Source organism: Hippocampus bargibanti, linkage group LG08 (assembly GCF_051943395.1).
Source record: "Hippocampus bargibanti isolate YZ-2025 linkage group LG08, ASM5194339v1, whole genome shotgun sequence".
In the NCBI taxonomy this organism is placed as follows: domain Eukaryota; kingdom Metazoa; phylum Chordata; class Actinopteri; order Syngnathiformes; family Syngnathidae; genus Hippocampus; species Hippocampus bargibanti.
In genome coordinates, this window is record NC_142741.1 from 19,276,967 (window position 1) to 19,293,861 (window position 16,895).

Genomic DNA, 16,895 nt, shown 5'->3' on the forward strand with positions numbered 1-16,895 from the left:
TTGACCCAAAAACAGCACGCGCAGTATTAGCTTGTCTAGTGGGCCGAGTGACCATCTAGTTATCAGTGCTAGTCAAGCTGTGCTAAATGAGCTGTTATTTTTCAATAATAAATGACATAAAATTTGCGATAAGGTAAGGAGGAGACTCCGAGTGGAGAGCAAACATTTTGTCCTTTTATATATGACACAATCGTATGTAAGGCCCGTATGCAGGTGATATTTTTATTTTGCTCTGCTTAGAATACGTATCTTGTTTCTATCCTTTCACATACACACCCCCACCTCATCCGCTTTCAAATTGCTGCTGTGGACTGCACTGCTGTGGACTGCAAATTTCCCCATTGTGGGACAAATAAAGGTTTTCTGATTCTGATTCTGATGACTTATCTGTGAAGTCCAATGCGTTTATGGATCTCCTGTTGCACCTATGCCCTCTCTTCAACAGACATCAATATGAGGCAATTGATTACTTTTAAGTTACCAGAGGTCATGTTCAGAAAGTTAAAAAAAACCTTTACAATTTCAGAATCAGAATCAGAATCAGAATACCTTTATTCGTCCCGCAATGGGGAAATTTGCAGTCCACAGCAGCAATTGAAGAGGGATGGGGTTGGGGTGGGAGTGAAAGGATAGAAAACAAGATATTCTAAGCATAACAAAATAAAAATGTCAACTGTATACTGTGCAAATGTAGATGTGCAAAAACCGTTCTATAAACAAGACTGTACATAGTGCAGAATCAAGAAATGCATTTAGATATATTGCAACAACCCATATTTACAAGTGTCCAGTTTTTTTTTTTTTTTTTTTTTTTTTTCACATGTGATCATTGGGAATTGTGAAGCCTGACAGCAGTCGGTAGGAACGAGCGGCGGTACCTCTCCTTCTTGCAGCGCGGGTGTAATAGTCTCTGGCTAAAGGAGCTACCCAGAGCTGTCAGGATGGGCAGGAGGGGGTGGGAGGGGCTGTCCGTCATAGCTTTTAGTTTAGCTAGCGTCCGTCTGTTGCCCACCTCCTCAAGAGAGTCCAGCGAGCAGCCCACGACAGAACTGGCCCGCTTGACAAAGCGCTCCAGTCTTTTTCTGTCCCGGGTGGTGATGCTGCCTGACCAGCAGACAATGCCATAGTGGATGGCTGATGCCACCACAGAGTCATAGAAAGTCTTTAGGAGTGACCCCTGAACTCCAAAAGACCTCAGTTTCCTGAGGAGGAAGAGGCGACTCTGTCCCTTTTTGATTAGGGCATCCGTGTTTGTTGTCCAGTCCAGTTTATTGTTGAGAGTAACACCCAGGTACTTGTAGGAGGTCACCCTCTCAATGTCCGAACCCTGGATGTTCAATGGTGCAGGTGACGATTGTTTCCTGCAGAAATCCACCACCAGCTCCTTGGTTTTGCCAGTGTTGATCTGGAGGTGATTCTGCTGGCACCAGTCCACAAAGTCCTTTGTCAGTCCCCTGTACTCCCTATCGTCTCCCTCTGTAATGAGGCCGACAATAGCTGAGTCGTCAGAGAACTTCTGAAGGTGGCAGGTTGGGGTGTTGTAGTTGAAGTCCGAGGTGTAGAGGGTGAAGAGGAATGGAGCCAGGACTGTTCCCTGCGGCGCTCCGGTGCTGCAGAGAAGCCTGTCCGACTCACAGTTCTTTACCCTCACGTACTGTGGCCTGTTTGTGAGGTAGTCTGTAATCCAGGATGTGAGGTGATGGTCGACTCCGGCATGCTGCAGCTTGTCCCCCAGTAGACTGGGCTGGATGGTGTTGAAGGCACTGGAGAAGTCGAAGAATGTGATCCTCACCGTGCTCCCAGCATTCTCCAGGTGCAGCAACGCCGTATGGAGGAGGTAGATGATGGCATCCTCCACACCGATGCTGGGCTGGTAGGCAAACTGCAGCGGGTCCAGCGATGAGCTTGCCAGCGGTCGCAGGTGGGCGAGGACGAGTCTCTCCAGCGTCTTCATCAGGTGAGACGTCAGCGCCACCGGTCTGTAGCTGTTGAGCTCTTTGGGGTTGGCAATCTTGGGCACTGGGACCAGGCATGACGTTTTCCACAGCTGTGGAACTCTGCCCAGCTTCAGGCTCAGGTTGAACAAGTGCTGGACAATGTCACACAGCTGGTCGGAGCAGGTCTTGAGGAGTCGGGAACTGATGTCATCCGGACCTGCTGCCTTCCTCACCTTCATCCTCCTCAGTTGGTTCCTCACCTGCGCAGTTGTGACAGACAGGCAGGAACCAGGAGGCAGAGTGGCGGCTGAGGGTGTGGCAACGGTTGGGAGGGCAGTTGTTGGTTGCGGAAAGCTGGTCGTGAGAGGGGGCAGGGAGGGTAAGGCTACAGTGAGAGTTGGTGCAGGTGCAGCTACAGGTGAAGTTGACGGTGGGCCGGGGGCGGCTGGCGTCTTGTCAAACCGATTGAAAAAGCGGTTGATTTCATCTGCCCAGTCCTTGTCTTTTTCGTTCAATGTCACTGGGCTTTTGTGGCCTGAGATGTTTTTCAGGCCCTTCCAGACACCAGCGACATTGCTGGCTTGCAGCTGCTCCTCCATTTTCATCCTGTAGGCCTTCTTCCCCTCTCTGATCTTCCTCCTCAGTTGGATCTGCACGGCCTTCAGTTCCTCTCTGTTGCCCGACACAAAAGCCCTTTTCTTCTCCTTCAGGAGGACTTTTATGTCGGGATTAATCCATGGTTTGTTGTTGGCAAAACACCGCACAGTCCTGGTGGGTACGGTGTTTTGTTCACAAAAGTTAATGTAGTCTGTGATGGTGTTGGTGAGTGAGTCAATGTCTTCCCCATGAATCTCAGTAAAGAGCTCCCACCTGGTTGAATCAAAACAGTCCCGCAGAGCTTCTTCAGCTTCTGTGGACCATCTTTTGATCGTGCGGGTCACAGCTGGTTGCCTCTGGACAAGGGGTTTGTACACAGGCTGGAGATAAACCATATTGTGGTCTGCTCTTCCGAGAGGGGGGAGGGGGGAGGGTTTGTATGCATCCTTGGCGTTTGAATAAAATAGGTCCAATATGTTATTGTCTCTGGTGGCACAAGTTACATACTGTGTGAATGTTGGGAGGGAGAATTTCAGGGAAATGTGATTGAAGTCCCCTGAGATGATAAACAAGGCGTTGGGGGACTGGGTTTGCAGCTTGTTTACAACAGATATGAGGGCATCGGAGGCAGCGCCGCCATTTGCCGTAGGGGGAATGTACGTCGTCACGGCTATGACGTGTGAGAATTCCCGTGGCAGGTAATGCGGCCGAAGGCTAACGGCTAGCAGCTCGATGTCCCGAGTGCAAAGTTTTTCCTTCACCGTGATGTGCCCAGGATTGCACCATTTGTCATTCACAAATACAGCAATCCCCCCTCCTTTCTGCTTACCGCTGCCTTCATTTCTGTCCGCTCGTACGAGTTGGAAGCCCTCCAACTCTGCGTGGGCGTCCGGAGTGATTGCCGAAAGCCATGTCTCCGTGACGAGTAGCAAGCTGGCTTCCCGGTACTCCCTCTGATGTCGCGTTAGCGCCGCCAGCTCGTCCATTTTATTTGGGAGCGATCTCACGTTCCCCATGATGACGGACGGGAGAACGTGTCGGTATTTCCTCGTTCTTTTGCGGCGATCTTTCCCGGCCCGACATCCTCGTTTCCTCCTCTTCAATTCATCGGGGATGTCTGGTGCGGCGGCCGCTAGTCCGCTATTAGCCCGCCACGCTAGTAGCTGGTCTCGACTGTAAACAATGGGATTCCGCGTGCGCGTGGATTCCCCGTTCACAGGAGCGATGAAAAAGTAAAAAATAACGGCGATGAGCAAAAGAAAAGATGCCCATCTCCTCTCCGTAGGTTTATGGAGCGAGATCAGGCAAAACAAAAACGGAAAAGTAAAGAAGTGAAAAAGTAGACAAGAAAGGGAAAGAGCTGCTGTGGAGGCAGCCACACAGGGGGGCGCCATCTTACGAAATAGATTTATCAGCTGTGCTGATAAATTGTAAAGTTTTTTTTTTCAATTTCCACAGCTGACGTTAACAAACCACTATTCCTATTAAGTTCTATATCGTTTCTGAAGCAGTTATGGTTGACTTATGACAGATACTCAGTTTGAGGAGGTGCTCAGAGAGACTCACTCTAGTTGCCTAGTAACTGCATCAACGTTACTGAGGAGATCAAACAATCAAGAGACAAGCCCAGTCTGACATTGTGACTGCTGAATGTACCATGACTGGTGAATTAAAAACTTACTTTATGTGTAATGAATTTGCTTGGGGGGCCATTGGGGGGGGGGGGGGGTCTCAGCTGGAACAGACTGAGCGTATTTGTGTGTTGGTCCACTCTCATCGAAACCTATAATTAGATGGCATCCACGCATTGAGGACATCAAAATGTTGGAGGAAGTGTTGAACCTGCAACTGTGACAGGTTGTAAATTATCGTATTTCCTATTTTGGTTACATTCGCGTAGTTCTATTGGTTTACAAATGATATATATCGAAAATGTTTATTTAAACATGGAACGCCTGCTTCGGTTCGTGTTTCGTGTCGGACCGATTTAGATCGTTGGACCGGAAATTGTTGTGCGCGTACGTTTGCATTAGATCGGGGCATTCGAAGTAAACCACTGTTGAGTCAAGACGTATCACATTGCTTGTCTTGTGGTTTTTTTCTGGATCCCACAACACCGTATCTCCCTTACTATAGTGGAGAGCGCAACATTTTGGAGGCACCGCTGGGATATTTGCGTTCGAGTGTTGTCTACTCGCCGTGGGTAGAAGCTCGCGCCGAATATCCCCAATCAACCCAGTCGGAGTGGCGTCGCCGTTTACTGGTTTGTTTCTACATGTGCTCTAGTTGCATCTCTGTGCGTACAGCCACCACTAGAGGGCACTGGAAGACTTTGAAGTGAATCCGGCCAGCTGAACTGCGTCTACCCTCTCGAAAATGGCGTTAGAGGAATTACAGTTGGACATCAAAGGCAAGTTATTTGGACTGAATTTTCAACAGTTGTCAGAGTTATGTGCTGAAATCCAAATATCTGGACTGGAAAGAGAGCAACTTACAGGAAAGACTCGAGGCCAACTAATTAATATTGTGTCAACCTACATTGAAAGAGCTGAATTAGAGCTAGAAGATGGAGGAATATCAGATTTGCTACGTATAAAGGACTTGATTGAAAGTATAAAAGATTTTGAACCAGGAATAGCCAAACCAAGTGAAAAAGGTCGGGATGCAGTGCGAAAGAGAAGCATAGTGCCCCCAGACACTGCCCCCTGGCGCAAAGATTTCAGAATATCTGGACAAATAGGTGAACTCGGACAAAAAGATAAACTCACATTTCCTAATTTGGTCAGACAGATAGAAAGTGGGCTCAGTAAAGGCTACCAGGGGGATGAGATCATCGATGCAGTGGTTCGTGCCATAACACCAGGTCTGCAGTTGAGAAGCTACCTCGAAGGGAAAGAAAATCTTACCCTAACTTCTTTACGAAGGATTCTCCGATCTCACTATCAAGAGAGAGGAGCCACTGAGTTGTACAAGCAGCTCTCGTCGGAAGTGCAGACTAATAAAGAGTCCCCACAGAAATTTCTACTGCGTGCAATGGATCTTCGTCAAATGATTCTTTTTGCATCTCAAGAAGCCGAATCAGGGGTGAAGTATGATCCCACGTTGGTCCAGAGTTTATTCCTGCACACAGTTCTGACGGGGTTACAGAGTGACATGCAACCTTTCCTCCTGCTAACCACCACATCAGATGAAGTACTGTTAGAAAAATTAAACATGGCATGTGCAAATGAAAAAGAGCGACAGGAAAAAAAGAAAAATGCTGCTGCACGGGTGACAACGCTGAACACTGTCCAGGTAGATGACACACCAGTCCCGATTGGGAAGAAGACAGTCTTAAAGCAGAATACTGTTACTGTGCCGAATGAACTCCTTTCAGAGATCAAAGAGATGAGGTCAGAGATGATGCTGTTAAAAGAGCTGCGTGCAGAAGTGTCCCAGATCAAAGAGACTATTCAGAAACCAACAGCCACTTCTCAGCCCACCAGCGGAGGACCTGAACGCCTGCCTGACCACTACCCTGAACAGGTCGCCTTCACTCCACCTTCACAATATCAGGTAGATCCACCAGCCAGGCACTACTACACCCAGCACTCCCCATCAGCTCTTCAGCAGTACCACCCAGCACCAGGCCCCAGGCCGATGAGGGGGGCAGCACAGTTCCAGCAGCGGTTCGCCCCTCCGCAGTACTACATGCCCCGTCGCCCTCATCCCAGGTGTTATTCCTGTATTCAGACAGGTGAAGAATATTGTCAGCACTGTTTTAAATGTGGAAGTAGTGAACATTTCAGAGCAGGCTGCAAAGCACAGAACTCAGCTAGGAACCATGCTTTAAACTAGAAAGGGTTACTCCAGTGGGACATGGTGTGACCACAGAGACAGATAGGTCCCAGTGTTACAGTGGTGCTATGAAAATGGAATGTAAGCCCCACACACGTGGCCCCGTTCAGAAGAGACATAAGCAGTCATTTGTCGAGCGTACAGATAAGAACCAGTGTGGCAAATTACCTTCGGTCAGGGAGTTAGTGGGAAAGAAATGTCTTATTCGGTGCTTTTTGGGTAACAAAAGGGTTGAAGCACTCTGGGACTCGGGGTCCCAGGTGTGTGCTGTAGATGAGTTATGGAAACAAACAAACTTACCTGACGTGTCATTGAAAAATGTGAATGAACTTATTGACCCTGATAACACTCTCAATATTGTGGCAGCTAATGGAACGGATATGCCTTATGTAGGATGGCTTGAGATATCATTTAAACTTGGTGCTAATGATCCAGGGCTACTTGTACCAGTATTAGTACTAAAAGGTGACCAGCAACAGTGTCCTATCATAGGGTTTAATGTCATTGAGCGTCTTGTGTTAGATAGCCTCTCTAATGAGTCACAAACAGGGGATACAGAAAAGCTCTTGAAATCGGTTAGACTAGCTTTTCCCCACCTTAAGCGCAATAAAGCTGCCACTTTCATAAAAGCAGTTAGTCTGGGACAAGCACATGAGTACCGTGTAAAAACAACAAATGAGAGATTCACTATAGCCAGGCATAGCTCACACCTTATTCCATGCAAAGTACAGGCTAAGCCCTTTAAGGAAGATGTTACATTGGTTTTTGAGCCAAGTGAAAACCCACAGTGGCCAGATGGCCTCGAGCTTTGTGACTCGTTTGTCTCAGTAAAGGCAGGTTCCATCCCTAGGATAGTTGTTAGTGTCCAGAACCCTACTAATCATGATATTAGGTTTCCAGTAAAAGCTATTATTGGTACAGTGCAGTCAGTAGGGTCTGTCTACCCAGCTAACATATTTAAAAGGGACCTTCCTTCAGCGGTTGTCAATGAGGTCCATGTCCAGAATACCACCATCGCTCTCAGTGAGCAGTGGGACCCCCCAATTGACCTTTCTCATTTGGACGAAGATAAAAGGAAGACCGTTCAGCAGATGTTGAGAGAGGAATCGGCATCATTTTCAAAATCGGACGACGACATAGGGTGTGTGGAAAACCTACAAATGGACATTTTGTTGAAAGACACTGAGCCTGTTTCAAAGACATATATGTCTGTCCCAAAGCCAATGTACAGAGAGGTGAAAGACTATTTACAGGACTTGATAGCGCAGGGGTGGGTGGAAAAGTCCACTTCCTCCTACTCATCCCCTGTCGTCTGTGTCAGGAAAAAAGATGGTACACTGCGCTTATGTATTGATTACAGAGAGCTGAACCGGAAAACACACCCTGACCGGCACCCCATCCCACGGGTACAGGACGTGGTGGATAGCCTTGGGGGTAACACCATCTTCTCGCTGCTGGACCAAGGCAAAGCCTACCACCAGGGGTTCATGTCCAAGGGGAGCCGACACCTGACCACCTTCGTGACCCCTTGGGGCCTTTATGAATGGATTCGAATTCCGTTTGGACTCATGAATGCACCAGCAGCGTTCCAGCGGTGTATGGAACAATGTCTGGAGGGGTTACGGGACGAAATATGTGTCCCCTATCTTGATGACATTCTTGTTTTCAGCGGGACATTTGACAACCACGTTGAGGACGTCAGACGAGTGTTGCGACGTCTCAGGGAAAATGGAATAAAACTCAAAGCCCGAAAGTGTGACCTCTTTAAGCCGGAAGTGAGGTACCTCGGCAGGATTGTCTCTGCTGTGGGGAGCAGAATGGACCCGGCAGATACAGCAGCAGTGCGTGCCCTGAAAAACAAGCAGCCAGGCACTGTCGGTGAGCTTCGAGCCATTTTGGGACTATTAAGCTATTATAGGCAATACATCAAAGATTTCTCTTGTATCGCTAGTCCCTTGTATGCTTTGCTTAAAGCCCCTCTGAATGTTGAGACTCAGCAGCATCAAAGACAAAAATGGAAAGTGAGACATAACAGTGTGTCTTCCAACACACGTATTGAGTGGAGTGATGAGCATCAGTCAGTGTTAGAGCAGCTAATAGACTGTTTAGTTCAACCACCAGTTTTAGGTTTTCCTGACTTCGCGCATCCTTTCATTTTGCATACAGATGCCTCTAACCGGGGTTTAGGTGCTGTGTTGTACCAAAGACAAAATGGCAAACTTCGCGTGATAGCCTATGGCTCTCGGACATTAACTGCAGCTGAGAAGAATTATAACTTACACTCGGGCAAGTTGGAATTTTTGGCGCTTAAGTGGGCGATCACAGACAAGTTTCGTGATTATTTGTACTATGCACCATTCTTCACTGTGTATAGTGACAATAATCCACTCACTTATGTACTGTCGACTGCTAAGTTAAATGCAACTGGGTGCAGGTGGGTCGCAGAACTTTCTGATTTTAATTTTACTGTTAAATATCGTCCCGGTAAGGAAAATGTTGATGCAGACAGTTTATCTAGGATGCCCCTTGATATGGTAACATATATGGAAGGATGTACAAAAGAAATGTCATATGACGCTGTGAGTGCTGCCGTACAAGCGGTTGACCAACAGAACGAGTCTAGTGCAGCTTGGTCTATGGGAATCTCAGCTACGTGTGCCGAGGTGTCACTAAACACACCGATAGCCCCATTGACTGTTGGACAGATCAAGCTAGATCAAGAGACTGACCCCATTATAGGACATATTATTAGATACAAACTGGCAGAGACGAAACCGCTAGGTACAGAACTAAGAAAGCATTGTCCTCAAGTTGTTTGTTTGTCTTGTGAGGGAATGGGACAAGCTACACTTTAATGACAGAGGTGTTTTGTACAGAAAAACGGCAAACAGAACCCAACTACTGCTTCCTGAAAAACACAAGGTGACAGTGTTAAAAGAGCTGCATGATGAAATGGGCTACCATGGTGTAGAAAGGACTCTTTCCCTTGTAAGGGATCGTTTTTACTGGCCCTTTATGCAAAAAGAAATAGAGGACTATGTACTGAGAGAGTGTGTGTGCCTAAAACACAAAAAGCCCAACCGTGAGACCAGAGCCCCTCTCACTAATATTGTGACTACTCAGCCTTTTGAACTTGTCTCCGTTGACTTTTTGCATCTTGACAAATGTAAGGGTGGTTATGAATACGTGCTTGTGCTAGTAGACCATTTTACACGTTTCGCTCAAGTTTATGCTACAACGTCCAAATCTGGCAAAACAGCGGCAAACAAAATCTTTAATGACTATGCTTTAAAGTTTGGGTTCCCCCTTCGAATTCACCATGATCAGGGTGGTGAATTTGAAAATCAACTTTTTGCTCAACTGAAGGAATATTGTGGGGTTGCGGGTTCAAGGACAACCCCCTACCATCCACAGGGAAATGGACAAGTTGAACGATTTAATCGAACACTGATCCAGATGTTAAAGACACTGACAGAGAAACAAAAGAGTAACTGGAAAGACTCACTAAACAAACTCGTTTATGCTTACAACTGTACCAAAAGTGAGGTGACAGGGTTTTCACCTTTTTACTTACTTTATGGACGTTCACCACGTTTGCCAGTTGATATGTTGTTTAGTTTGAATCCAGACTCTAACCAGGGTGAAACCAACCAGAAGGACTATGTGAAGAAGTGGAAACAGGGCATGGAGGAAGCGTATGCGATCACGCAAGAAAATAACAACAAAGCTGCTGCCAGGAGTAAGAGACTATATGACAGTAAACTAAAGTATTCTACCCTGTTGCCCGGTGATCGTGTTCTGGTTCGAAACTTAACCCCACGTGGAGGTTCAGGCAAACTGAGAAACCACTGGGAGGATGTTGTTCATACAGTGGTTCGTCAAGTCAGCCAAGACATTCCAGTTTATGAGCTGAAACCTGAGAGGGGGAAGGGCAGATCTAGGATACTCCACCGCAATCTCTTGCTGCCATGTGATCATTTGCCATTAGAGACTTCATTACAGTCCCAGTCCAAGGAAAAGTCCACTCGGCAACGACCGAACAAGATGCCGGAAATGGATCCGGAAGAGGATGATGAGGAGGATGAGTATTATCCAGTGTTGCATCGCCAGAGCACCCGACCAGACTCACCAGAACCGCGGGACGTGAGCTTTGTGGAGACAACCCACCATGATGACAATCAACTGGGGAATGAACTGCCGTGGACGGAGCCGGGAGCTGCGGAAGTTGACCAATCTCAGGAGGGCAACATTGGTCCGGAAAATGATCCACCTGTGACAGTGTGTCCCCCTTTTCCCCAGCCACCCCCCAGTAATCCTGATATTGGGGGAAATCAACGGCCACGACGAGAACACAGGAGACCCAAGGTATTCACGTATGATCGCCTTGGTTCGCCATCTTGCTACAATGTAGGGACAGTACCATATCATGGTGAACAGACAATGCCTTGGATGTATGGCGCACACCCCTAATATGCCACGAAATACTACAGAAATGGTTAATCGACACTTCGGTTTAATAGAACAGTGAGATGGAAACAAGAAGACCCCGATGAGCCCTGTATAAGTAAAACGGAATGTATGAAAAGAGTTCCAGTCTGTGAATTGTTGATTGTTATAATGTAAACAGAATGTATGAAAAGAGTTCCAGTCTGTAAACTGTTCATTATTATAGTTCATATTTGGATGCAGTTCATAATACCGTGCGTCATTGTTTTGGGCACGTCGTCCAGCGTATTTATGTATTTACTAGTACATATGTTGGGGACAACATCTATTTTGAGGGGGAGTATGTGACAGGTTGTAAATTATCGTATTTCCTATTTTGGTTACATTCGCGTAGTTCTATTGGTTTACAAATGATATATATCGAAAATGTTTATTTAAACATGGAACGCCTGCTTCGGTTCGTGTTTCGTGTCGGACCAATTTAGATCGTTGGACCGGAAATTGTTGTGCGCGTACGTTTGCATTAGATCGGGGCATTCGAAGTAAACCACTGTTGAGTCAAGACGTATCACATTGCTTGTCTTGTGGTTTTTTTCTGGATCCCACAACACCGTATCTCCCTTACTATAGTGGAGAGCGCAACACAACCAGATACGACATGGTATTGTGGGGGGGGGGGGGGGGGGGTGGTCACTGTTTTAATTGGTTAGTGGACGGCCCAGTAGTTGGGTGGTTAGCATGTCGACTTCACATTGTAGTTGGACCAGGTTAAATTCTCCAAGCTCCAAGTTAAAGCTCCAGTCTTCCTGTGTGGAGTTTTCATGTTCTCCCCATGCTTGTGTGGGTTTTCTCGTGTCCTCCGGTTTCCTCCCAGCTCTGTAATGTTATGAATAGTATGGTCAGAATGTAAGAAAAACAGTTTTTGATGTCAAATATGCAGACGAGCATTGCGATTTGAACCACCCACCTGTTCAAACACTGCTTCAAATATCAACATGTAGATCACACAATGTTGACGTCATAACACTGCTCCTACCCACTGCAAGTGTCTTTGAATTGTCAAACTGAAGTAAAGGTTGCAGAAGTTGTTTACAACTGTTCAGGGCAATAATTTTGCAAAATGTCAATGAGATGGCATGTGGACAGCGTCGTGTATAGCATGTGGGAACCAGAGGCTCTTGCTGACTTTTATGAGATGAATACCAGAGATCCCATGCTCGTGAAAGGCCATCACAAGCATCTTCATATTTTGTCCAACCAGACGTTTAACTTTACGCTCAGTATACTGGCGAACACTTGATCTAAATTCTTGCTTGTTTGTATCCCACCTCCCACGGCGCAAATACTTGATGGCGAGAAAAAACATGTTTCTCAAGAGCTATGGACACAGCCATTAAAGTCAACCTGAAACACCACAGATTAATTCAGGAAAACAGTGACAAGCGTGCAGAGGAGGAGGACGGAAGGATATATTTGACGTTGGCCATGACATGAACAAAGTGAGGTCTGCTTGGAAACATCGAAGTGGGTTCAACCGGTTGAAAGTCATTATGTCCCAAACAAGTGAGCTTCTTCTGTGAGCAGACACGTTTGCTCACACATGACCTTGATGCTGCACTAATGGCACATCCAGACAGTTTAATGTGTGGTTTTACAGTAGCACACACGCACACACACACACTCTGGCCTGACAGGTTTACTCTACATTTTGTCAGCAAACAAGAGTTTTGAATATCAGAGCAGTCTCTCATCCAAATGGTGCATGCAAAGGCTTCAAAGTGATAAAGCTTCGACAAGCTGTGTCTTCAACACCTCCATTGAAACTCTTACCTCTTTAAGTACTGTATCTAAAAACAGAATAATGCATATTTGTTTGAAAGAAATACCCCAAGCCTCACAATAAGTTTGCAGAATTATGGGATTGACATAAAATTGGATGTAGAAAAAAAATGCAGCTCGAGAGCTGCCACTGTTGTGGAGTGTGCACATTACAATTGTGGCTGGTAAGTAAGGTGAACAAAGGCTCCCATTAGTTTTATAGTGGGGGAGAGGAGACTCATGCTGGGTGTTTTAGCTTTGCTTAAAAATTGGGGAAACTGAAATAGTTATAGAAAACAGTTCAATGCTGTGTTTGCACCACTAAGTAGAACGTGGTTGTGAGTCTTTCAACATTCCCTCTCCTCTCTTCCCTCTCCTCTCAGAAATGTATTAAACTAAAAGGCATTATACAGGCTGATTGAGTGCCCGATGAAATGTTTAAGTGCGTGAAAACCTTAAAGGATTCGTGATGTTTATTTAAATAGGTTTCCAGTGTCAAGGGCGTCTTAATCTTGGTTTGAATGTATCCATCGCAACACATTTCTTTACACTTTTGAATTTACACCTGTCAAAAAAATAATGCCTCTACGCTTTGAAGGTATCATTTCTGAATGAGTATTTTACAACCCTTTTCATAATGTCAAAAAGGAACAAGCTACTTCTATGATAAAAGAGTTTGCTTAAAAAGTACTCAAAATCACCCGGTTGGTAATTCACCTCAAGACAACCTTTGCATTTGATGACAAGCGTCAATCCAACCATGAAGTAGAGTAATTTACGGTTAGTCATTCATTGTGTGAGTTACAAAATACTGGGGAATGACACAATGACTCAAGGGCAGTGTTCTTTCTATTGGGTGGTTGAGTCACTAATGAGGAATTATTGACGACATAAATGAAATTAGAAACATTATTGGGCAGACACACACACACACACACACACACACACACACACACACACACGCACACACACACACACTCACACTGTCAGAGATGTTCGGTCGGACACTGTGGACAAAGGCTCGAACACAGGAAGATTGTCTTTTACTGCCGGCAGGGGACGGAGTCATTCATGACAGAGGCCCAAATTCTGCAGCCCTCTGCCAAGCTATTTATTGAGAGTATATGCAAATCGATGAGAAGGTTTCTTCAGCCGTCATCTGTACAAATTTGAAGACAGATGACAAATGAAGACAGATTCTTCAAATGTGTACAGATGACGGCTGAAGAAACCTTCTCATCGATGGACCACTCCTGTATGACTGAGAGCTTACACAGAAGTACTATATGTAAATGTATTTAAATTTAAGTGCTACATTAGTAAAACATAGTTCTCTTGATTAGAATACCACGCCCCTAGACGTTCTTGTCATGATCTGGTTGGCGACCAACGGGGGGCGCTGTCGGCCCCGCCTGCACCTGCACAGGTGCTGGTCGTCCCGATCAGATTGGCGACCAACGGGTAGCGACGTCAGCCCTGCCTGCAGCCTCGCAGGTACTGGTCGTTTTAATCACTGACATTTAAAAGGACACCCGGCACGACCATCCAGTGTCGGTTCATTGTTTGCTGCTTGTTTGCTGCATGCATTGTGTATGTGTTTGTTTAACCATGGCGGACTTTTACTTTTGGTCTTTTGATACTTTGTATTTTTTCTGTTCAGATGATTTTGATGTTTTACATTTTGTTCCTGCTGACCTTTATTTTAATACAATTTGTCAAACAACCTCCTGCTCCCTTCTGCCTGCTTTTTGGGAACCGCACCCGCCATCACCACCTCGCAAACCGTGACAGAATGAACCGACCAACCATCGGATCCCGCAGGTACAACGGACCCGTCTCATTCCACGTAAGTCCGAGACCCCACTCATCGCTGGATCCCGAAGCGGCTAAGGACTGGTCTCATTTCCCCGGTGCCGGGCGGTTCGCGTCCACGTTAACCCACGCCTCGTCGAGTTTGAATTGCGTCACTCGACGAGCCGTAGCGTCCACACCAACGTCCGGTCGAGACCCGTTCCCATACGGCCGTCCGGGGTGCCACTTTGCGCCTGTCAGTGCAACATCCACGCCGCCCCATGCGTCGTCGCGTGAACGTGCGAGAGGGATCGCAGTCACGCCCACGACGATCCATGCCGCGTCTTCGTCCACCCCAGGCCGAGTCCCGTTCCCATCAGGCCGCCGCCCGTCGTACGCTGGAGAGGCAGCGGTTGCCGTCTCCACCATTGTTCCCTGGCGAGTGGACCTTTTGCGAGACTGTTTGGACTTCTGGAAGCAGCCCCTTGAAGGGGGGGTACTGTCATGATCTGGTTGGCGACCAACGGGGGGCGCTGTCGGCCCCGCCTGCACCTGCACAGGTGCTGGTCGTCCCGATCAGATTGGCGATTAACGGGTAGCGACGTCAGCCCTGCCTGCAGCCTCACAGGTGCTGGTCGTTTTAATCACTGACATTTAAAAGGACACCCGGCACGACCATCCAGTGTCGGTTCATTGTTTGCTGCTCGTTTGCTGCTTGTTTGCTGCATGCATTGTGTATGTGTTTGTTTAACCTTGGCGGACTTTTACTTTTGGTCTTCTTTTGATACTTTGTATTTTTTTCTGATCAGATCATTTTGATGTTTTACATTTTGTTCCTGCTGACCTTTATTTTAATACAATTTGTCAAACAACCTCCTGCTCCCGCCTGCCTGCTTCTTGGGATCCGCACCCGCCATCACCACCTCGCAAACCGTGACAGTTCTAAGCACCAACAGCTGTAAGCAATCAAACATAGATATTTTAATTGGTTATCTTTTCCATGAACTGATAGATTTGTAATCTGGCTAATGAGCTCTTCCTGTGAGGGAGTTTCAAGTCCTAAATTCAGTCCAAGGCCAGATTTCCTAGATGAAGATGATCCCTGTGTTCAGATTGATCCCAAGCCATCTTTTCCTAAAAATCAAACACATATAATAATGTGCCCGCGCCCCTAATGAGGATAAAGCGGTCTGGAGGATGGATTGATGGATTGATGGATGGATGGATGGATGGATGGATGGATGGATGGATGGATGGATGGATGGATGTAATAAATGTCTTCAAGTTACCTTGATGCAACCCATATAGAGGCTTCACAAAATTGAAGTATTACATTGGGGGAGGAGCTAACACCTGAAGAATTATCCCACATAAACACCAGTAAAAATAATAATAATAATAATAATAATAATAATAATAATAATAATAATAATAATAATAATAATAATAATAATAATAATTTAGACAAAAACGACTAATTTTTATTCCATGGTACATGGAATGGTTGCATTTTGGGCGACTGTGTAGAGTTTACCTGTCCTCCCCCGGTTCTGTGTGGGTTTTCTCTGGGCACTCCCACATACAAAAACATGCATGGCAGGTGAATGGAAGACAAAATTTTCCCTTAATGTGAGTGTGAGCGAGAATGGTTGTTTATCTTTGCATGCCCAGTGGTTGGCTGGCAATCGGCTTGGGATGTACCCGGCCTACTGACCAAAGACAGCTGGGATCGGCTCCAGCATGCCAATGACCCAGATTAGAAAATGGATGGATGAATGTATGAATAAACTCCTGAATAAAACTCAAGTCATTCTGTAGAATTTAAGTGCGATCCAAGACAAATACAGTTGAGAAATAAATGAGTGACCTTTTTGCCCATTTTGTCCACTGCATACATGAAAAAAAATGGATCGGTGAGTGAGGCACCAGCTCCATCTCGGTAAAATGATAATCAGCCTGTATTGTAGGAATCTAACAGGCACCAGTTAACAAACAATAAAAAATAAATTACACAAATCGTCAGTCAGGTAGAATCAAGGAGAGTACACCAATAATAACTATATTCCATTGACATTTATCAAATTTTAGAAGGAGTTCATACAAGGCATTCATCATATTATGTTCTTTACTAATTTTGACAAATAAACCAACTCTAGTCTAAATGACTACTTATGCAATGAAACCATACTGACATGGTTTGGAGAACACAACCACTCTGATGATAATCAACTAATACATTTAGATTCGTAAGATATATTTATTCTGGCTAATTTGTAAATACCGTAACCATTTCCCAGGAGATATTAATCCTCAAGACACAAACTAAAACAATTACCATTTTATTATTTTAATGAAAACGTCATTCTGTTGTGAACAATTAAGTCCTTTGTGCTTTTTGGATTTGTCCATCTTATTTAAGAAACACTGACAACAAGAGAGCTTCACTTTGTTTCGATCAACACTATATTT